The sequence below is a fragment of the Monodon monoceros genome, unplaced genomic scaffold (genome assembly GCF_005190385.1).
Source record: "Monodon monoceros isolate NGI ecotype Baffin Bay Population unplaced genomic scaffold, NGI_Narwhal_1 Super_Scaffold_2, whole genome shotgun sequence".
NCBI classification, from domain to species: Eukaryota; Metazoa; Chordata; class Mammalia; order Artiodactyla; family Monodontidae; genus Monodon; species Monodon monoceros.
In genome coordinates this window covers 43,444,550-43,468,015 of record NW_021703776.1, presented here as the reverse complement: position 1 = coordinate 43,468,015, position 23,466 = coordinate 43,444,550, and the positions used below count along the sequence as shown (strand labels likewise).

Sequence of the window (23,466 nt, the reverse complement as noted above, 5' to 3'; positions counted from 1 at the left end):
CCTTCAACTAACTGGAGAAGCCACTACTTGTTAACTTCTTAAGCTATGTGTATTTATTCTTTTGTTCTCTGGAGAATAGATCAAGAACTTTATGGACATGTCCTTTTCTCATGAAACCAATTACTCTTTTACGTTTTTCATCATTAACATGCTTCACCACATGTTACTTTGCTGAAAGATAAAGACTAGCATTTGTAATTCTTCTCATGCAAAATAGCAGATTATAAAACAGTATGTAGAGTATAATCTCATGGTAAATGGTGTTTACCATAATGTTAACGCTGATATTTTTCCTGAGAGAGGGATTATGGGTAATTTTTATTTATTTATTTATTTATTTTGGTACGCGGGCCTCTCACTGTTGTGGCCTCTCCCGTTGCGGAGCACAGGCTCCGGATGCGCAGGCTCAGCAGCCATGGCTCACGGGCCCAGCCAGTCCGCGGCACGTGGGATCTTCCCGAACCGGGGCACGAACCCGCGTCCCCTGCATCGGCAGGCGGACTCTCAACCACTGCGCCACCAGGGAAGCCCCCATTTATTTATTTTTTGCTGTCCTACGGTGTGGCCATAAAAACTGAAAATGTAAATAATATTATTTTGTCATGTTTACAATGTAATTACAATAAGCCATTCATCATGTATTCCAAACTTGGTGGCCTTCCTGATTATTTCATTTTATTTCTATAGGCAATGTGGCTTTTTTTATGCTAAGAAGAAAGAGAAATACGTTATTAATATATTTGCAGTCACATTGGAATTATACTAATTTGTAATAATCATGCTTTGAATTGTTTAGAAGCTCTGCTTCTGTCTGACTTTGTTCAAGTCATTTAAGCACTTGGGGACTGTTTCCTCATCTGTATAATAAGGGGTAGCGCGAAATTAAATGATCTCTAAGGTCATTCTAAAATTCTGTAATTTTATGAGTGAACATTTTTCAAAGTACTTTCATATTCATGATTTTATTTGGTTTCCTGACTGTCCATTGAGGGAGATAAGATCAGTGCTATTTTACACATGAGGGACTGGGCCACAGAGGGGTTGGATGGTTTGTCCAAAGTCACCCTGACTCTGTATCAGAGCCTGGGTGAGGATTGGCTGTTCTTCTCTGGGCCCGTGTTTCTGTTACTAGGCTGCCTGCCTCAGTGCCTCCAGTTCTCTCAGAGGCTCTGGTGTCTGGAAATGCTGTGGATGTCATGCTCCTGGGTGGGCCCATTGGCCTGGTAGGAAAGGGACTCTGGCTGGGATCTCACAACCCAAGAGTGCCACCATGGCAGGAGAGCAGATAGAACTCACCAGGCCAAGGCAGGGGAGCTGTTGACTGCAAATCATCCTTCTCTACCTAATAAAGAGTGCAGCTAGGCTGCGGAGGGAGCCAGCCCTTCAGCCACAATAGATTCCCCTATGCCTGGTGGAGACAGAAGGCTTGAATGCAAGGATCTGGACTAAAAGAAGGAAACTCACTTGGTTTTAGTTCTGGCCTTGCCACAGGTTTCTAAAAGCCGTTGCTGCTCTGATGTTCCAGTTTTCCCATAGTTCAACAGCAGAGCCAATCTGCCTCCTCAATGAAACATCACCTTGTGGATCGTACATAAAAGGGGTAGAAGACTATCAGTGTTATGTGCTGCCCTCCAGTTGCAGAAGCAGAGAATGGTCTGTGGCCATCAGCTACTTTATGGTGTTCACATATGTCATAACTGATGGTCCTTTCCACTCTTTCTTACTTTTTCCATACCTGGAGTTTTCAGGGAATTCCTTTGGGTTAATTCTCTGATGTAGGGGAATAGCTGCTGTCAGGTGCCTAGAACAGTAAATGCTTTAGCAGTGCAGCTGTTCCCAACCAAGGCTTGAAAATCATTGACCAAAGCAGTCCACATCATCTAAGTTAGTTGTTTCAATGCATTACACCCAGGCTGTGCTATCCATCATAAATGTACAAGAAAGCCTTTTTCCCACTGCTATTGATTTTTGCATGGTGACTATTTGTCTGCACTCTTGACAAGATGGCAGTTGGCTGAGATTGCTGGGCTTGAGTGTCCTTTTATACCTCCTGCAGTCTAAAACTGGTATGTGGGTGGGAAGATTCAGATTAAAACCCACTTAAATTAAATTGCTCCCTTATTGGATTTTTTTCCATATCACTTATTATTGTGCTGTACTGTCAGTTCCAACATCTTATCTCCCTCCACCAAATTATAGTCCTATTTTTTCAGTATTCTATCTCTTTATAGTGTTTTCTATACAAATAAGCTTATACTCTCATTTACTAGATTCTAATGTCATTCTTAGGCAGTAGACAATGGCTTAAGGTAGATATTAACATGCCATGCTTTCTAGGAGAGGAGGCAAGTTGCCGAACCCCAGCAATGATAGACTTTCCATTTACTTAACTTCTCAACTGCATGTATCTTGAGCTCCCTTCAAATTACCCAGGGGCTTGATGAATAGCTGGACTCTCCAGTGAGTGGACAGCTCATTAGCCAATCTACAAGGGCCTGCTGTGACTATTCTTAATCAAAAAGCCAGGTTTTTAATGGTAGATAGCTAATTAACAGCAAAATGTACCCTCATGAATTTTAACTGTTGCCTTGTCAGAAGTGTCAGTTTGATGTTCTCTTTCATGATGTTTATTTTCCTTATTGTAATTGGGAGCATGGGAGGACCTGGTCGGAATTAAGAATCAGGTGTGTAAAGACAATATTAGGATCGTGATGACTTTTATGCATGCTTTGTGTTATTTTTTTCTTTCTCTTCAGTTAATACCAACAGTCATATCATGAGTTTCCATCAGACGGGTGCTGGGAAAAAGGATACAGAAAAAGAAGTAGTAACAAAGCTTTCTTTGTTTTTATTTATTATTATTATATATTTCACATGATTGGAAAATATAAAAAGCATATATGGAAAGAACATGGAAGCATTAAAATAAGAAAATCACCCATAATCCCATCACACAAAATAAACTCATGCTAGAATTTTTTTTTTTTTTGGGTATATTTTCCTATCTCTTTGGCCTTTGTCTCTATTCCCATCTTTCACACACACATCTAATATAATAGGTATACAAGTATACTAACCTCTATATGTTTATACATATTTACAAAAATGAGTAGATTCTACAAATTATTTTTAACCTGCTCTTATGGTTGATCATTATATTGTGAACATCTCCCTCCAATGACTCCATATATTAGAAAACACGATTTCAGCAGTTACATACTAGTTCACAGGTTTTATTCAACCCAGCCCTAATCATTCACCTTTTTCTTCTAGTTTCCTTCATCTAAGCCCACACTGTTCCGTTTTTCTTTTTTCCATCCTCACTGTCATGTACATTATCTTCCCACTGTCTTTAGTATATTATCCACCTTACACTGGTTTTTCCTTCCCTCTCAGCAGGAGTTCAAGATGAATACCTTATGAAATTGTGGCCACACTAGTTCTTCCAGGAACCTTCTCCCAAGGTGAACTGAATAAATGCAACAGAGGCCTGAGTATAAGGATGGGAGAAGGTGTGAGAGTGGGGATGCTGCTGACAACGTCCTGGTTCTGGGTATCACCTCTACTTGCAGGAGGCCATCCCTGGTCGTGTAGAGGCACTCTGATTTGGTGGGTGATGAGGTGTGGTTTTCCTGTACTGTGCTCTTCTCTTTGCTTTTGTTTCCACCTTCCTAGACTCCTTCAGAAATCCCTAAACTTCAGTTGTTTAGATCCCGTGTAGAGAGCTGTAGGATGTGGAACCTGATTCCTGTTCTGGCCTGTCCCCTACAGGCTCCATTTAAACTCTTTGGCTTGGTCTCCTTAGAGGGAATCTCAGGGACTTGATGCTTTTTTTGATGTTTCCCTTTAATATCAGCCTTCCTGTTCCATAACCAAACTATAAAGTTGTACCATGTAGTTTTGGTCTAAAAGTAATGGATCATTTGGGAAGATTTGGGATTAGGTATATGAAGGCTAATTTGGATGTGATTTACAGTTATATCGTAAGAAACACATGGAATGCAGAGCCTTTATAAGAAATGGCACTAGCCGTACTGAAAATTAAACTGGATGAAAAAATAACCCTCTATGAATTATATGAAACTGGCTGCCTTCAAATGCCCTCCCTCTCTGCAGCCCAGAGCATGATAATCATTGTAGGATTAAAGGAGAAATTTAGTGTTCAAAGTGTTTCTTCTTTGGTGGGAACATTCTTTAACTTCTCTACCCCCTTCTTTCCTTTCCTCTTTTCCCCCATTAAAATGAGGATATCACATATCTATTTGTTGATTAGGGACTGCTGAACGATTTGATTGAAGTAAAATTTAGTCATAGTAAAATGTTATCTCAAACAGGCATTTGGATTCTGTGACCTTTATCTCTAATCGTTTTTATTCCAGCTAATAGCCATGTCCTCTCCACCCCGCCCAACCTTTCCAATTTCCACTCACCTTGCCAACAGGGAATATTTTTATTTGGTTGGTTTTTAGAACAATGGGAGTGGGGCTGAGTCTGAAACAATACTAACATGATTTTGTTGATCCTGAAAGCAGTTTAAGTTCTTCTATGGCAGGTTTCTTAACATTTTTGAGGGGTCATATTCCCTTTTGTGAATATGAAAATATTTATGGATTCTCTGTCGTAAAGATTTTATATTCTCTTCTTCTGTTCTGTATGTTTTTAAAGGAAGTTCATGAATCCCTGACTATGGCACCTGTTCTTAGCAACACTTTTGAGTGGCGTCAGTAAGTGTAAGAAAACCCTGCTTCTTTCTGTATTAACTGATCACCTTCTTGGTACTTGAAGTACTTGACCCATTTTTTAAATTTTTTTCTATTCTTTCAGACCCGGATGTGTGTCTTCATGTCCCCACCTCAGATAGGCCCTTTGGCTCTCTCCCTACAGAACCCTCTTACCCTAAATCATTTCTTATCTGAGATAAGACTAAATTCATTTTTTCCCTTTCTAACATTATTCAAATCTTAGCTTGTTCTTTTTCACCTCAAGAATTTCCAGATTCATATTTCATGTTATTTGATGCCTACAGTTTTATTTTAGTTAGTTTTTAATGATATATTTTTACATTAAACTTCTTCTGATCTGGCATCCTGAAATGCAATTCTTTACATTAATTGTTTTCTCTTTTTTAAAAATAATTAATTAATTAATTTTTGGCTGTGTTGGGTCTTCGTTGCTGTGCGTGGGCTTTCTCTAGTTGCGGTGAGCATGGGCTACTCTTCCTTGCGGTGAGTGGGCTTCTCATTGCGGTGTCTTCTCTTGTTGCAGAGCATGGGCTCTAGGTATGTGGGCTTCAGTAGTTGTGGCAAGTGGGCTCAGTAGTTGTGGCTCACGGGCTCTAGAATGCAGGCTCAGTAGTTGTGGCGCACAGGCTTAGTTACTCGGCGGCGTGTGGGATCTTCCCAGACCAGGGCTCGAACCCATGTCCCCTGCATTGGCAGGTGCCACCAGGGAAGTACCACATTAATTGTTTTTTCAACCTTAGCTGTAAAGTATGTCAACAAAAGGCATGCTTTCTGTTAATAGATATATTAACATGCTTTTTATTAATAAATGTAATAAATCTATCATTGCATTTAAAATCTAAAAACAGTGTAGAGCTGTTCCCAGAGCTGATTTCTGGAGCAGGTTACAAATTTATTTCAAATTGAAGATTGACTGGGGATTTTAGCTAAAGGAAGGTATCTAAGTTCAAATGTGGTCACATTTTTGTGAGACTTGGGGTTTGTCTGTATGTTAAATAGTATACCAAATACATTGTGTCTGCTTAGTTGAGAGAGTGAGAAGATGAAGAATTCCTCCTCTCCTTCTTGGTTCTGAAAGGGAGACAACAGTCTGAGGTACAGCTCTAAAACGGCACTTCCCTGGTAGATGACCTGGGGCAGCAAGTTTCCACAGTTCCCATAAACAATGAAAAAAGTGAAAACTCTGGTTTGCCCAAAGATTGGTATATTACTCCATCTTGTGTTTACCCTTTTTTGTTTCTTTATAATTATGTTGCTAGACTGCAGGTGACTGATGGCCATAGGTTATCATCTCAGCTGAATAAATTTATATTTCCTTGAGGTAAGGAAGACTGGGAAAGCAGTAGTAATTCTTTTTCCTTCCTAGATTTTTTGCCTAGAAACACATATTAATGTACTATAGGACACAGTGAACTGTACCATTAAAAAAAGGAATATGCCAATGTGCTTAATTTTATCGTGTCTTTAGTGGGCATTTTAATACAATTCTGAGTTTAATGGCATATTCGTGCCTGAGTTAGACTAATGGTTCTTTTTTTTGTTATTTAAGGTGTACAGCATGATGGTTTGATTTACATATTTTGTGAAATGATTACCACAATAGGTTTAGTTAACATCCATTATCTCATATAGATACAATAAAAAGAAAAGAAAAAGAATTCTCCTTGTGTTGAGAACTCTTACGATCTACTTCCTTAACGACTTTCTTATATATCATACAGCAGTGTTCACTATAGTAAGCATGCTGTACATCACATCCCTGGTTCTTACCTTCTTATAACCGTATGTACCTTATGTACCTTTGACCACCTTCCTCCAATTCTACCTTCCCATGCCTCCCACCTCTGGTAACCACAGATCTGATCTTTTTTCCATGAGTTTGGTGTTTTTGGTTTTTTAGAAATTAGATTCCACTTATAAGTGAAATTATATGGTTTTTGTCTTTCTCCATCTGACTTATTTCACTTAGCATAATGCTTTCAAGGTCCATCCATGCTGTTGCAAATGGTAGGATTTCCTCATTTTTTATGGCTGAATGATATTCCAGTGTGTGTGTGGTGTGTATATACATACACACCACAACTTCTTCATCCATTCATCTATTGAATGGACACTTAGGTTGTTTCCATGTCTTGGCTGTTGTAAATAATGCTGCTGTAAAGATGGGATGCAATATCTTTATGAGTTAGTGTTTTTGTTTCCTTTGCATATATTCTCAGAAATGGAATTGCTGGATCATATGGTAGTTCTATTTGTAATTTTCTGAGGAACCTCCATACTATTTTCTGTAGTGGCTGTACCAATTTACAGTCCCACCAAGAGTGAACAAGGGTTCCCTTTTCTCTCTATCCATGTCAGCATTTGTTATCATCTTTTTGATGATAACCATTCTAACAGGCATGAAGTGATATCTCATGTGGCTTTAATGTACATTTCACTGATGACTTGTGATGTTGAGTGTCTTTTCGTGTATCTATTGGCCATTCATGTGTCTTCCCTGGAAAAATGTCTGTCCAGGTTCTTTGCCCTTTTTTGAATTAGATTATTTGTTTTTGTTTTGGCTGTTGACTTCTATGAGTTCTTTATATACAATATTTTGGATGTTAACTCCTCATCAGATAGATAGGCCAGCGATTCTTATAGGGATCTCCTCTTGCCGCAGGGGTGGTGGTGGGGAGGATGGCTGTATCAGAATCACGTGGAGAGCTGTTTGATATGCTGCCTTAAGGAAACATGTTTAATGAACTGCAAAATCATCACTGCCTAGTTAGCCTATTGCCTATTGCTGTTCTATCCCTCCTGTATGTTATGGTAGAAGAAGATTGAGGACTGGACCACAGAGGTAGATTGCCTTCAAGGACTTCATTATACTTACCTGTTTGATTTTCTGACTCCTCCATTGGGTTGTAAATCTGTAATGGCTTAGCCCATGTCTGTATCATTAATCATTCATCTTATTAATCAGTAATTATCTTATTAATAATTTGATCCTTATTGCATACATATAGTAGGTGCTCATTAGACATTCGTTGAATGAATAGAAGAATGAATGCATGATGACTGGGGAGACATTGCAGATAGAAATTTCTCGAGGTTTAAGTTGAATTGTTTAGTTAGGCATTAGATTGTGTGGGCACTTGCAAAAAATTTACCACTTCACCCACTCCCTTCAAAATGCCACCAGAAAAACATAGTTTTTAAAAAACCCTGTAATATATTATTTAAAAATAAGCTAGAACATGAAGAAAATGGTTCAATAAATGGATCGATCAAAGCAAAATAAAACATACTTAGAAATGAGGGACTTTAACTCAGGAAAGAATCAGAAATAAAAGAAGAATCAGTTCAGAAAAAAAGACTAAACTAGAATAAACAAATAAATCAGCACAACAGATACTGCTTTAAAAGAAATATGAGGGGAAAAGGAGGAACATTTTAATGGTCAAAAAGAAATGAAGAAAGAAATAAAAAAATTTTGAATGAAAGAAAATCCAGTATCAATTTAATAGGAATTCTGAAGAAGTAAACAAAGAGAACAGAAAAGAACAAATGAATGAAAAACCATTATTCAAGAAAATTTTCCAAAATTAAAAAACTATTTGAAACCACATATTGGAAAATGTAGTTGAGTATATCAATCCTGAACAAATAATACCAAGATATATTCCAATAAACTTTGTTGAGTAAAGTCATTTGGGCATCTTGACACAGAAAGTGACTTATGAGGGAAAGAGAATTAGATTATCATCGCACTGTTTTTTGGACAGCAATGCTTTATGCTAGAAGAAAATGGAGTAACATATTTTAGGAAATATGAAGAAAAAAATGTAAGCCAAAGATTTTTATAGCTAGAAAAACTGACTTTCAAGTATAAAGAGCACAGACTGTTATTAACATACAATATTAATAATATAGTTCATAAAAAGAATATATTTCCCATCAGATTTTTCTGAGGAATCTACTAGAGAATGATCCTCAGACAATGAAAGTAGTTAGAGAGACAGACATTGCCATAAGGACTAGTGGTGAACATTAAACATATAGTTATAAAATAGAACTAAGACTAAATGAGGGCTAAGAGGGAGTAAGAATTTATAAAACAGAAGTACACAATAAAATGTAGATTAAAATAACTATAAAAATGCGTGTGCAGAGGGCACACCTAACATTCAGATTGTGGTGGCCTTAAAATAATATTTCCCATTAAAGGAAACTAGTGTAGTACAGGGAACTCAGCTCAATATTCTGTAATAACCTAAATGGGAAAAGAATTTGAAAAAGAATGGATACTTGTATGGGTATAACTGAATCACTTTGCTGTATACCTGTAACAAACACATCATTGTTAATCAACTATACTCCCATATAAGATAAATTTTTTTTTAAAAGTTTAAAAAAAGGAAACTAGAACTTGGAGAATTGGTCAATTCTAGGTCTGGGGCAGGAAATGCACAAGATTAATCTGGAACATCTTGTCATACCATGAAGCTAGGAAGCTATCAAAAACTACTGGGGTTTGTGAAAAGAACTCAGGAACCAACTTTAAGAGCTTCCCATTGGGACAATTTAAGCTTCGAAAGAGTTAATTGCAGTTGAATGAAACCTATAAGTTATGTTTAAATCCATGGATACATAATTGTATTTTAAAAACCTAACCACCTTCAGAAGATTCTAAGGAGCCAATTCATTTTCTTGAAAATGGTAAGTAGAGGGAAAGAATCAAACATTTATCCTGCCTTTCCAATATGAACCACGGGGAAACCAAAGAGTAGATGAGGGGAAGCACATATTTACAAAAAATTTTTAACTAATAAATGAAAAAAAAAGGATAAAATTTAACTATCACCATTTTACAAACCTCAAATGAATGACTAGATTTAAGCATTAAGCCTCAACAGCTGCTAATGGAGAAAGAGAGATAACTAGACATTAAATGGTTTTTGGTGAAAGGCCACAGTAATTAGAGTCTTTGCAAAGGGATGGAACCCAAACCTAGTCAAGGTTCCCGATCCAGCTGCCAATTTGAAAGAAATACACTGGACAGAGGAACATGCTGAACTGTACCATGTTCAATGTTCCTCAGCACTGTCTGAACTGTGAGAAACTCTGCAGGTCAAATGCCCCAGATCCTAGAACAAAAAAATTGTAAGGGAAAGAAAGGGATGGTTGAGAAATCTGTGGATTAAAAGGGACCTAAAATACGTATCGGATTTAATAAAATGGGCAAGACTAAAATATGATGTCTAGGAATGTGTATTTATGTGATAGAACTTATGTGATAGAAAAAAAGTGATTATTATAAAAATAGTGCTTACTTTTGGGAGGCAGATGGTGTTTGAGATATGGATGGTGCACATGCATGCAGTATCTTAGGCTGGCAAAGGCCTATATCTTGACTTAAGTGGTGGTTGCAGGATGTCTACCTTATAATAGCTCATTAAACTATACATAAGTATTTTGTGGATTTTCTTTCACAGTTAAAAAGTTAAAAGCCAAAAAAGGAAAATAAGATTGGATGGGACTTTTATTCCTTCTCCCAAGTAAATTCTGTGATTCTTCCTCTGCTCATATATGTGGTCTGAGATCTTATTAATGCCTAAAGTTCAAAGACTCCTAAAATAGGGGGCAACTTCGTCTTTACGTGACAGTATGCCCAATGCTCTAGAGACTTGACATGGTTCAAAACAGACATAATTTTCTTTTGGAGTCCAGAATTTTTCTGCATTTTATTTGCCTCCAGGGAATATAATATGACTTTATATGTTCGTTGTCATCAGTGAGAATTTCTAACACTGGGATGTCAGGGAGCTGGGCAGTAAATCTCAGTGGACTAAACCACTGTCCTAAGTGGCTTACTCATGCCATAGCACTCCCTGTATAGCTGCTAAAAATGACTGCAAGCTGGACTTTCCAGAAGCTAGAGTTGATCTTTATTAAATCTATCCATCCCATTGTGTGAACTTGGCCACCTGGGAATTATAAGAAGAAAAATGAGTCCCCAAGACTTGTACATTGTGAAAGGCAAACTCTCCCTCACCACCAAGCAGTCCTAGAAATTAAATCTTTTTTTCTTAGTTATTCACTAAGTGTTTGCAATTGTGGTCCACACATTTAGTTGTCAAGATGGATGTTTCTGAAGGAATTATCTTTTCATTTCATGGTGAGATTCTTTTTTTATCTTCCAGTTACTTCAATTATTGACAGAAACTGGACATGAGAGGCTCAGGTACTAAGGTTTCATTTGTACATTAGTGCTCAGGGATGAGGGTCCCACATATACTGCATTATATCCACATCTCATGAGCCACAGCAGCCTCTTTCATGGACGATGATGGAGATTTCTGAACTTCCATTCAGGGTATAGCTTTTCAGTCAATATCTAAAAAAATAAAAGAAATAACCAGTGATGATCACCAGAGTCAACTCTTTTCTCTTCTTTGCAGAACTCATGTAGAATAAACTGCTTCATAAATAATGCTGGAGTGACTGTCCAGGGCTGAAGGCAAATTCTTTGCATTAGGCCATGGAGCATATATCAGAGAGGCATTAGCAAAGGTGCGATTTATCCAGTCGCAATGGTGAGCAGATATGTATAGAAACATCTTGGGAGAGAAAAAAAAACTTCCATAGAAACATTTTTGGGTGGCGGGGAAAGATTTTTTAATTTGAAGCTTTGGGAGTATTGGGGAATGAAATAAACACTATGAAATGAAACCTGGAGGTCAGAAGTGAGAGTGAGCTCATTTGCATTGCTTTTGGATTTGTTTACAACTTAAGAGTCCTTCTACCGTAAGCAAGTTGGCATTCAGAGGAAGGAAAGTAATTTATAAAGTTGAAAAAAATAAATCCTCCATCACCATATAAAAGTGCTTTATCTTGCTCTAGTAGCTAGTTTTAAAAATGAATCCTAATGACTTCAGTTCCTCTGAAGGTTTTGCATAGACCAGACTCAGTGCTGCAGATCAGGCTGACCAGGACCTGATGCCCCCTTTGGACGACTTCATGTTGCCCGCACCTAATACACATGGAGTCCTGTGGACTTTTGATGGAGCTCCCTGTAAGACTGGCTTGGGAGGCCCTGAGCATCTGGCCAATGTAGCAGAATCCATGGGCTGGGACTATGCAGAAGCTTTGGCCCAACAGAGTGAAACTGCTGAACTTCAGCTTTTTCACTATTTTGCTTCACTTTAAAGAGCAGCCTCAGCTTGAACAGCTGGAGCTAAATTGCAGGGGAGAGTGTTTCCATGAGCTTCAATGGCTTTCACAAACGAGCTTGTGGAATCTGGCCACTGTCAGCAGTGTCCAAACACGCCATCTGATTGTGCCTCAGTGAAATGAGGGTGGTTTCATTTCCCTTTTTAAAGTCCATTTCCCACACAATCAAACCTCTGGTCAGGCCCACTTACTTCTGTTTTTAGCAGGGAGTTGTTTAGGTGAGGGAAATATTTGGAGGCACTTATTGTTTATATGACTTTGGGGGACTTTAGGTCTTCTGGGCTTCCCGAGCCTACACTGGCAGGTAATGGGCCTTAAAGTGAAAGCTAACTGCCCTAGCTCAGGATTTAAATCTTAGTATCTGGCCTTTTTCTCTCTTTTGAACTTTTGTCATTTTAAATCAAGAATGGTTGGGCTTCCCTGGTGGCACACTGGTTTAGAATTGGCCTGCCAATGCAGAGGACATGGGTTCAAGCCCTGGTCCAGGAAGATCCCACATGCCGCGGAGCAACTAAGCCCGTGTGTCACAACTACTGAGCCCGCGAGCCTCAACTACTGAAGCCTGCATGCCTAGAGCCCGTGCTCCACAAGAGAAGCCACCGCAACGAGAAGCCCGTGCACCGCAACGAAGAGTAGCCTCCGCTCGCCACAACTAGAGAAAGCCCGCGTGCAGCAACAAGACCCAATGCAGTCAAAAATAAAATAAATAAAATAAATAAATTTATAGATATAAAAAAAAGAATGGTGATGACTTGACACACATGCCCCCATTTCTTCCTTCTTGTGCCAAAGGCTGACATTACTTATGGTCATTGATGCCTTTCTACTAAATCTGCGCTCAATCCCAGAATACTTATTAATATGGCCTATCAATGAATTAGCCTATGTGTTGGATTCTATTTCCTATCCTTGATAAGAGATGCTTCAGTGATAGTGGAGTGGAGTGGCCCAAGAGACTGGTAAGTTGGCGTCGCCCCCGTATTGTAATGGATGGAGCCTTGGATAGAATGGTTAGGACTGTGTTCTTTGCCTCAGTTAACTTCAACTACATTTGATATCTTTGAAACTTAGTTTTCCTCATCATAAGAAATGACATACCCATTCTGAATACCTTGCAGTTTGTTGTAATATACATAAATAAATAAATGGGTGTGGATGCCTTTGCAAACTGCCTAGTGTGACACAAATAAAAGCTGTTAGCAACATAATGTATTGCAGATTTCTGCTTCTCTATTTCCTAGACTCGGAGGAGCTGTTAGGTGCCAGGTACTTTAAGTACCGAAAACCCCGAGCATTAATAGTGCTGTGGAAAAAGCACTAGACTGGGATTCAGCATATCTGGGTTTTTGTTTATATCCTGTAACAAATTGCTACAACATCTTGGGTGTTTGGACTCTACATCCATATTTGTAAACTTGGAAGGTTGAATTAGATGAGTGAATGTTAAGCATTGTTTTTAGCACTTGAAACCACATTGCTAATAAAATCTTATGAAACCCTTTTATGTAAATGAGATATATAAAAGGAGCTATGCAAAATCACCCTTGTGGCACCTTAGGTCCCCTGGAACACAATTTGAAAACCACTAGACCAGATGTTCTCCAAGATCCATTCAAACTTTAACATTCTGTGATTCTAACCCTGCAAAGAAGACTAATCTCTCAATGCCTTGATCAATTTTTTCTAATAGAAACAACTGGAAATTTATAGTAATGCCTGTGCAACCACAGCCAGCAGCTAGGCTAAATGACACACCCATTCCTTTGTTTTCTTTTAAGAAGTGGCCTGTAGAGGACATCAGAAATGTCTGTTGCACTGTACAGAGCCATCTTGTCTATGGAGACACCTGTTTCATTAAGCATCAAATCCTCCATCCTCTTTCCTTGTAACATTCAGGTCCACAGAAATGTGTTTCATGCTGTCCATGTGCCAGGCACGATGCTGCCTGGGGTACCTTCATGCTGGGGTTACAACAGGCACTAACAGCCCTACCTCACACAGTCACAGCAGTTTTCAAACTGTGCTCAGCAAATACAACTTTATGTCTTAGGCATTGTGTACCAGGATTGTATTAGTTTTTTAAGTGTGGTGCAACACAATAGTTTGATTTTTGTGCATGAAATATTTGTTTTGCTTTATCTGCTGTAGCTTGTCTAGGTTTATACCATCAAGCTGGATGATGGCAATGCTTGTGATTCAGGGTTCAGTGATGGCAGCTCTCAAGAAATAGGTTCTGGCCTCATTTGTGAGTTCTACAAAGCATTTGGTCTTTCTTTTTTAAAAAAATAAGAAAAAATAAGTTAGAGATTTAAAAAATATATTTTTAAAACATTTCAGAAATTAAAGCAGTAATGAAATGAAATTAGCCCTCCCCTTTTTAAACTGTACACAATATAACCCCTTCATAAGTTGCTTTTGGATTATTTATCCTGAACTTGGTTAAGGGTCATAGAACTGAGCTTCTCTAAAAATGATGAAAAAATCTTCAACAAGCTATCACCTTTGGGAGTAATAATAGGAAAATGGGCATATGTAGGAGTGTTTAATTTTTTCTTTTCCTTCAATAAAAATAATGGTCTTTTCTCATCCAAGAAAAATATTTTTTCATCCAGAAATGGACTTCTTCATCTTTCAGATTACATTCCAAATGTAGTCAAATTCCAACAATGACCTTGAACCTCTGTCTTTCCATACTCTACTTAGATATAGAGACCATCACCTAAGCAACTTGCCAAATATGTAAGCTTCTGACCAAAGGAAAAAAGACAGCTGAGGTAATTGTGAGCATGAAGTACATTTATTAAGACACCAAACCCAAAGCTGAAGTCAAACTAAATGACAATCTGTCAACTCATCCTCTAGAGTGTCCTGTTCATGGAGATTTCAGAAGTTCCTGTGAGAGGAATTTTGATTTCTCATCACTTCCTCTTGCTCCACAGAAGGGTGACACAGAGAACCATCCTATTCTCCAGATAGGAGATTCCATTCTGTTTCAGGATGTAGTGAGGTTGAGGTGGGCTAGGGCAGAAGTGTAGTATTTTGGGTAAGTTGGGGAGGGGGCTCAAAAGACAAATTCCCATTTGGCAGTTTTTTTGTGTGTTTTAAATATAGTATTAAGAAAAAGGAGACCTATTTTTTCTCCAACTTCAGGCTAATACATTTTAAGGGATACATCAGAGATAGAGTACAAGAGGCGATAACTATAAATTGTTTTCCTGAAGGGGACATTTTGGATTCAGGTATTGATTAGGATCCTCTGTGAAAATGAGAGGAGCAAAGGTTGATAGGTTCAAATCAATGTCATAAAAACAAGAATAGTAGCTACCAGGACCATTTGTGGATTAAATATCATTGGTGTTTATCTGGCATTGATGCTGGTTATAAAGATCAATTTCAACCTACCTGGTTTTTCCCTTTCCAACCTGACTAGCTAGGATAAAATGCTTAGAAAAAGAGTTATTCCTTAGATTTTAAAATTACACAAATGTTATGGGATCTAAGATACTCCCACAAGTATCTTCCCCTACCTGAGTTAGAACCAACTGAGAGGTGTCAGGAAGATGACTTCAAAATATCACCTTTATTTCTGATAAAACTGATTTTGGAGAGTATGTTTTTTATCTGCTTGTAAGTGAATTTCCTTTCTGAAGGCAGAGCTAGACAGAATTCACTTCAGCCACAGATAGCAAAATGGCATCGCGAGACTCCTAATATATGACATGGAGGAGCAGAGCAGAATGTGTGCTTCTTTAAGGAAGAGAAAGAGAAGAAGCACAGCCTAGGTGCTGAGTGCTTCATTCACGTTCCAAACTCCTTTGCTTGCTCCTTTTGCAGGAGTAGAGAAAGGCTAGCCTGTTCTGCTGGAGGGGTCCCTCAGTTGGAAGGAATTCTCTGGGCAGGGTGGGAAAGGAGCATTCCTTACAAGGATACATTCTCATTATAAGACTACACTCCTCAATGACTTGCTGTGTACGTTCAGAGCATTCATTAACTTTTCTGAATCTTTCTTCATCTGTAAGATGGACATAATAAAGACCTACATCTACCACTTAATTGATTGAGATAATTCATGCATGATAAGCTGGATCTAGCCCCTGCCTACGTCTCCTAGATCATTCTACCTTTATTCTCAACACTCTGGCTTTACAGTCTTTTCAGTTCCTGCACACATCATGCTCTTGTTGTCTTGGGATTTTTGGTATGCAGTCATCTCTACCTGGACAGGCTTTCCCATTTTTCTGGATCTGATTAATTCCTACTTATTCTTCAGTTCTTCACTTAACTGTAATTTCCTTAGTTATGCTTCTTCCTGACCCCTTTCATTATCTAAATTACCTGCCCTTTGTTATTTCTCACTCATAGCATTTATGATTTGGAATTTATATTTACTTAAATAATTATTTGTTTAATGTCTATTTTCCCTGACTGCAAATTATGCATCTAAGAACAGGGACTGTGTTTATTTTGTTTATCATTATATACTGAGAGCCTTGCAGAGAACCTGGCCTATAATAGTTACTCAGTAAATATGTGTTTAATCAATATGTTAAATGCCTAGCATATCGTGCGTGTCTTATTGATATTAGTTTCCTTCTCTTCTGTCTCAAAAACCATCAGCGCACTGGTTTATATGATGGTAGACCCATCACTGGATAGCCTTTCTCTTGTACTTCCATTTTATTTTATTTTTAAGTACTTTTTTGATATGGACCATTTTTCAAGTCTTTTTTGAATTTGTTACAATATTGCTTCTGTTTTATGTTTTGGTTTTTTGGCTGCGAGGCAGGTGGCATCTTAGCTCCCAGACCAGGGATCGAACCCACATCTCCTGCACTGGAAGGTGAAGTCTTAACCACTGGACCACCAGGGAAGTCCCTTATCCTTCCATTTTATAACTCTACCTCCATAAGTGGAGAACTACTTGTGAATGAGTACTATAACTCTTTAATCACTGTGGAAGATTTTTAAGCTTCTTGAAATAAAAATCTTTTTATTTAACTTTACTCACCAGCTTGCCCTGAAATAAATAGCGCTACCCCCAAAATGGAAAGTCTTAGAGAGTACAGCTAATCTTCTCATAGAAATCAAAGTGACTGAAACCCAGGCCTTACATCTCTTAGTTTTGTGTTCTTTCTTCCAACTGTATCCACTTAACAATGCTAGCAGAAGCTACATAATAATTCCATTTTGTGTCTTTTGTTCTAATTTAGATTATTTTGTTCTTCTGAAAGTTAATGGGTGACTTGCCTCTTTCACATATTCTTTTGCATCAGCATCTCTGAGTAGGTTTGCCACCTACTAGCTGTGGGACCTGGGATAAGTTACTTAACCTCTTTTGACTGAGTTTCCTCATCTGTTAAATGGGCACGATGGTAGGACTCATCTCAAAGATTATGAAGGTTAAATGAAATAATTTATGCTTTGCATGGTATGTAGTCTCTGGAAGATGGTAAGATTTCGGTAAATAAAGTTTAATGCTTTTGGTTCTGTTATGCAATTGTCCATCAACTCTTTTAGCAGCCTACTGAACTTCAATAACTGTTCTGAATTCTGTAGTAGGTCTCAACTCTCAATATTGATTCTGATGTAGGGTCTTCAGACTCAAGAATTTCAGAGGCATTTTATTGAGTTCCTTGAATTTGCAAATCATAACACATGGAGCTCTGAACATGGATATAGAATGCCTCCTTAAGGGAACTTCATGTGATTGGCAGCCCCATTATGCAGGACTGAAATGTGAGGGTAAAATCACAGTGACTTCCACCTCCCCATGTGTTAGAGTGGATTTGGCCTGTTTGTGGGATGTCCCTTTCTTCCCTCAGTGCTCCACATGGGACCTTCTGGAAGGTGGGTGGCCTTTTCAGATGGAAGAAGTTCTTTGTCATTCAAGGGTATCTGAGTTTTTATGATGTCAATCTGTTACAGTTCCAGAAAATTCTGGTGCCATTGTCCAGGGCATTAAACCACTCACCACCTTAATGAAGGAGGAGAAAGGAACTAGAATTTATTGACTGTGTATGATGTGCCAGGTACTGCACTTGGGAACTTTATTTTTATTTATTTATTTATTAACATCTTTATTGGAGTATAATTGGTTTACAATGGTGTGTTAGTTTCTGCTTTATAACAAAGTGAATCAGCTATACATATACGTATATCCCCATATCTCCTCCCTCTTGCGTCTCCCTCCCACCCTCCCTATCCCACCCCTCTGGGTGGCCACAGAATGCCGAGCTGATTTCCCTGTGCTATGCGGATGCTTCCCACTAGCTATCTCTTTTACATTTGGTAGTGTATATATGTCCATGCCACTCTCTCACTTCGTCCCCAGCTTACCCTTCCCCCTCCCCGTCCTCAAATTGCACTTGGGAACTTTGAAAGCCATTTTCACAGTTAGCGCCTACAATACCCCTGGAGGTCTAAGTGGGGCTCATGGTTGAGTGGGCGGTGCTGTTACTATATTTGAGTGGTTGATTCATTCATAAGTCTGTGGGCTGTGCAGAGGGAACCTTCTCTTAGCTACTAGTGGCCCCACAGAAAATAGTTGTCTGTCAAATATCAGGAGCTCCCAACTTACGAAGAAAAGCTCAAGATTTCTGCCTTGTGATTCTGGTCTACAAAACCACTTAGATTTAGTGCTATGGGTGTTGTTGAAAGGACCTGCCAAAACATTCCCCCAGTTCCCTAGCTGGATACTCAATCTCTATCTCAAATCTGCTGTAGGTTCAGGGACCCGTTTAATGGCTAAAATCAGGAAAATTTCTCTGCATCTCAATAGTTTTGCTGGATCCTATTTTGACTTGACTTCTGGTTTAAAGGGTTTGGGTCCTTGATTTAATTTAGCCGCATTCCACCTTATTCTCTGAGCCTGTACCTTGGTTCCTCTACCTCTCAAATCCTAATCCTACTGCATCTTCATTAGTAAAATCAGAAACTCACAACCCCGAGACCCAGCCTTGAGAGGGGTTCCTTCTCAGTTACCTAGCAATCTTGCTCTTTGGAACATCTCTCTCAAGGAAAACTCTTGATATGGGCATTCAAATTCCATAATTCTCCAAACAATATACTCAGCCACTTTTCTATTAAAAAAGGGCTTTATGTATACTACTTAGAGAGAAATTAACCAAATTATTCTGGCAGTGCTTCAGATTAAGATTAAATGAAAAAAAAATCAAGAGAAACGAAAAGAGTCCGTGAATGGTATTCTAATTAGCACAGAAATTGCTGGACTAACTTTTCAGTTCACTTATTCCAATATTTTAGCAGGAGTCTGGGGGAAGGGAAGTAACTGTGTTTGTCCTCTATATACACAGCCTGTTTTTGCAACACATTTAACTCACCAACTGCAGTTTTGTAATCAAACTTTCTACTTTGTACTTCATAGAAAGGGCCCTATTTTTCATTTTCATTCAACCTTGTGTGTGTGAAGCAATGTGGAAGTGATGATTCATTTTGTGTGGCTCTACACTTACACTTGGGAGATCTTGGCTTTCTGTGAAGTACATCAGTTCCAACATTCATGGGAACATTTGGACTACTACTGTTCACTAGTATAAAAATCTGTGTTAAAAAATGTGAGAATCACTGCTTTCTATGTAAGATGTCAATACTTTTACAATGGCAATAAATATTTAAGGGAGGAAGGAGGCACAGTGTTTAACTTATTCTGAAGCTTGACATCCCAAGCGATATAATTTAATCACAACAGCCCCACCCTCCAGTCCTTTAATATTTTACCAAATACATTTCATGAATAAATATTAGTCAAGTACTTCTGGAGTTTGTGATTAAATATTAACAGGGTTATTTTTACAAAATGCACAGGAACATTTCACAGGATTGTGTCTATAAATGTAAATAGATCTACAGACATTTTGACAGAAACTTGTGGTTTCCTTTAGTGACACCTGCTTTAAGTATGATTTATTATTAGAAAAACATTTTTTTTTTTGCTTCTTCCTCATCAGTGTGACTTATGGTTTATCATCATCTGAAAGTATGATTTTTACCAGGGCAATGAAGAAAAAAGGGTTTTGTAATTTATCCTAATAAGCTTGAATGGGAATCCACTTGCTTTGGACATTTCCAGCCAGGCATAATTTATCCCCATCCTTGGCTGTGAAACAGTGTGGATCTTCTTAACTGAGTCCCTGACAGATGGTTTCAGTGTTTTTAGGACTTCATTTCCAATCATTTTGCCCATATTGCAAAACTGGCTTTGAAAAAGGGTAAAGAGTTGTTATGCTGCATTAACATCCCTTCAGAATTGCTTGCTGTGAAGGGCATGAAGAAATGAAGGAAATCAAGAGAGAAATGCTCGAAAAATATGCTTCTGGAAATTAGAAATGTTAACAACATACTGATGGTCCCAGATTACATCACAATCTCCATTTAATTTTGATTGTAAATCCCAAAGACACATTAAATGCAATAATAAAAACACAAATATCCAGTTAATGTGGCTCATAAGCCATTCTGATGGCATCCATAATGTGGAAAGTGAGAAAGGGCTCTAGTTTAGGCTGGCTTCCTGTCGTCTTAAATCCTGCTGATAGGTACCACCACTGTTCGATGTACAGAGATTCTCATAGTACTGTTCAAGTCTTGCTACTGGCTCATAATGAAAGCACTCAAATATCTATATTCATTTTCCAAGAAACATGAATTGATCACATTCAGCAAAGCCAAATTTCCATTTTCTGTTGCAGCTTCAGCTGACTGACTTCTTCATATAAAGTGCTGTTCTTTTCTTTTTGTCGCCTTTTAGTTTATGATCAAAATCAATGAGGACTGAAGCTTTCCACAGCCATCTATAAAATGCAATTACTGTATACAACACTCAGTAAAACTCCTGTGGTGTATATGTTGAGACATAATTTATGCTACTTACCTCCAGAGAGGTATCGATCTTTTTCTGTGAATGTTTTACAGAAGGGTCTCTTGAGTGCAAGTGAAAGAAAATATGTGGCTATTGGGGCTGATCTGTAATTTGATTAATAATGACCAATCTCGTGAACTTGACTCCTCACTGCACTTGTATTGTGATCTGACCTTAGAATTCTAGCTTTTTTTTTGCCATTCTTTTCAGAGGTGTAGTTATTGCTACATTTTGATGTGCTAATCTTGTTACTTGCCTTATCCATGATATAGCTCTCATCAAGTTTGGCAGCACTATAGGGGATGAACGCTAAACCTGGAATCAGAATACCTTAGTTTGTCTTCTGGCTCAGGCACTTAATAGTGTGTACTTCGAGCATACTGCTCACCTCCCTGAATCTCAGTTATAGTCTCTGTGAAATGGAACCAGGAATCCACTTCCAGTGACATTATTTTCTGAGGACTAAATGGGGTATTTAATTTATTTAGTCGAGAGACATTTATCAACCAGGCAATTTGACAGGCTTTTATAGGACATGATGTTAAATAAGACAGACATGATTCCTGCCTTCATGGAGCTTACATAATCCATGGGTATGTAAATAAAATCCATATAATTGAATAAGTTACACATATGGAAGGTGACTTCATCATCATTATTGTTTTTTTTTTTTGCGGTACGTGGACCTCTCACTGTTGTGGCCTTTCCCGCTGCGGAGCACAGGCTCCGGATGCTCAGGCCCAGCGGCCATGGCTCACAGGCCCATCCGCTCTGCGGCATGTGGGATCCTCCCGGACCAGGGCACAAACCCATGTCCCCTGCATCAGCAGGCGGACTCTCAACCACTGCGCCACCAGGGACGCCCCATCATTATTGTTATATGGTCGTAGTTGCTGTCATGCCTGGGAATGGAAAGCAAAATCATGCTGATGCTGTTCCTGACAGTCAGTCCCATTGGTGGAGGAAATAGTTAGAGCTAATGACATGGAAATTGTTTTGACACTGCACAATCAGCCTTCTTAATGCTCCAAAGCTTAGCATTTACTAGTTTATCCCCTTAAGTTTGGCTGGAAGCTCTATTTATTGATTATTTCCCTTGTAGCCAGAGTGTTCTAAGTGAAAGGGACAGTAAGAAAAAAGAAGGAAAGGCCTTTTCTTTACACTCTTCTAAAATGTAATCTATCAGAGTCAATGAGCATGGAAAGTTCATTTTCAAAGAATAAACCTTCCTGTTTCATCCATGATCACTCAGGATCTTATCTTGGCTCGCCATGTGATGGATAATCCACTATCTCAGCTGTCTCTGTGCGGCAGGACAAATCTGATTAAGGGATTGTGCCCTTTGAACTAGGAGATTTTAGTTGTCACCAGGGTTATGTTATGGGATTTTATGTCTCCTAAATAACATGGGGACAACTGTTGGCTTGCTTGGAAGAATGTCTCCTTCTGAGCCTTCTGTAACAGCCATGGAAGGAAGTGTGTTTTAAATTACTTGACGTTTTAACCCTATATATAGCTCTGGCTATTTCAACACTGCTGAATGAAGGGTAGAGTTCAAACCTAGTCCTTTGCTGATATAAAAGATGGCAGCGGGTAAGTAAATGATAAATAATCAGACTGCCTTATGCTTTGACTTTGCTTACTGCTGTTCCCAGAACCTTATATTCTCCTGGAATATTTGTCTGTACTATGTGAAGAAAGAACATTTTGTCCTGATAGAATGAAGGATCAGCTCAGGCTAATTTGCCTTGAGCAGAATCTGGACAGTAGAATAAACTTCATTGTTATATGACTACAATATATTTTCCCACCTTGACCTGGAGTTAGTGTACTCTTTGGGGATTAGAGGAAAATTAATTGCCTATTTTCAACCCACTGAGGTGAGCAACATAATAAAATGCTCATATATATGCAATCAGGAAGATTATTTGGTCAAGGAAACTTTCCAGTGAGGTCAAGGTCCACTTTTTGGCTTAAGAACAAGAGTCTGGAAGAAGCTGCTTCTATTCAGATGAGATCCTCATATGTGCAAGAAAATGAACTCTTTCTGTCTTTTAAGTTGAGAGAATTTTCTGCATGTTTGAGACAATAGGAGTAACATGGGGATACTGCTGGATAAGATCAATAAGGTGGGACATTTAATCCTAATTTTGTTGGCTTAAATAAGAGTGAGAATCCAAAAGTTAAATGAAGGAAAGCATAGGGAGTAGTTAGTTGATTTTAAAAGTATTTTTCTGTTAGGGCCATACCTATGTATCCTAGATTTTTTACTGTCTCCAATTTTGGAGGTCCTAACTGAGAATCAGGTGGTCAGCAAGCTCATAGGAGGTATGTATTGGCCCAACTTTGTTTTCTAATTCCTTCTTGAATTTTCACAGCAGAATAAAATTTTTAGCAGACAAGTATAATTTCTCTAGGTAGATATTTATTTCTGCAAAGAGGAGAAGGAACTAATGTTTCTTGAATACACAGAATGTGTTAAGCCCTGTGATAAACACTTTTACATGTATTATTCAGTTTTCCTCTCTTTGTATCAAATTGTGAGGCAGGTATTATTTTTTTCATTTTATTTCTGAGGGAGCTGGGATTTAAACTTATTTGTTGTGCAACCTTAACTGACGTCTGTGAACC

At 38.4% G+C, this 23,466-nt stretch overlaps 1 protein-coding gene across 1 annotated transcript in view; it reads left to right on the top strand.

Annotated features, from left to right (window-relative positions):
- NXPH1 (neurexophilin 1) overlaps positions 1-23,466 on the top strand; it is a 293,131-nt gene that overhangs the window by 38,117 nt on the left and 231,548 nt on the right. The gene's annotated exons all lie outside the window — the stretch shown is intronic.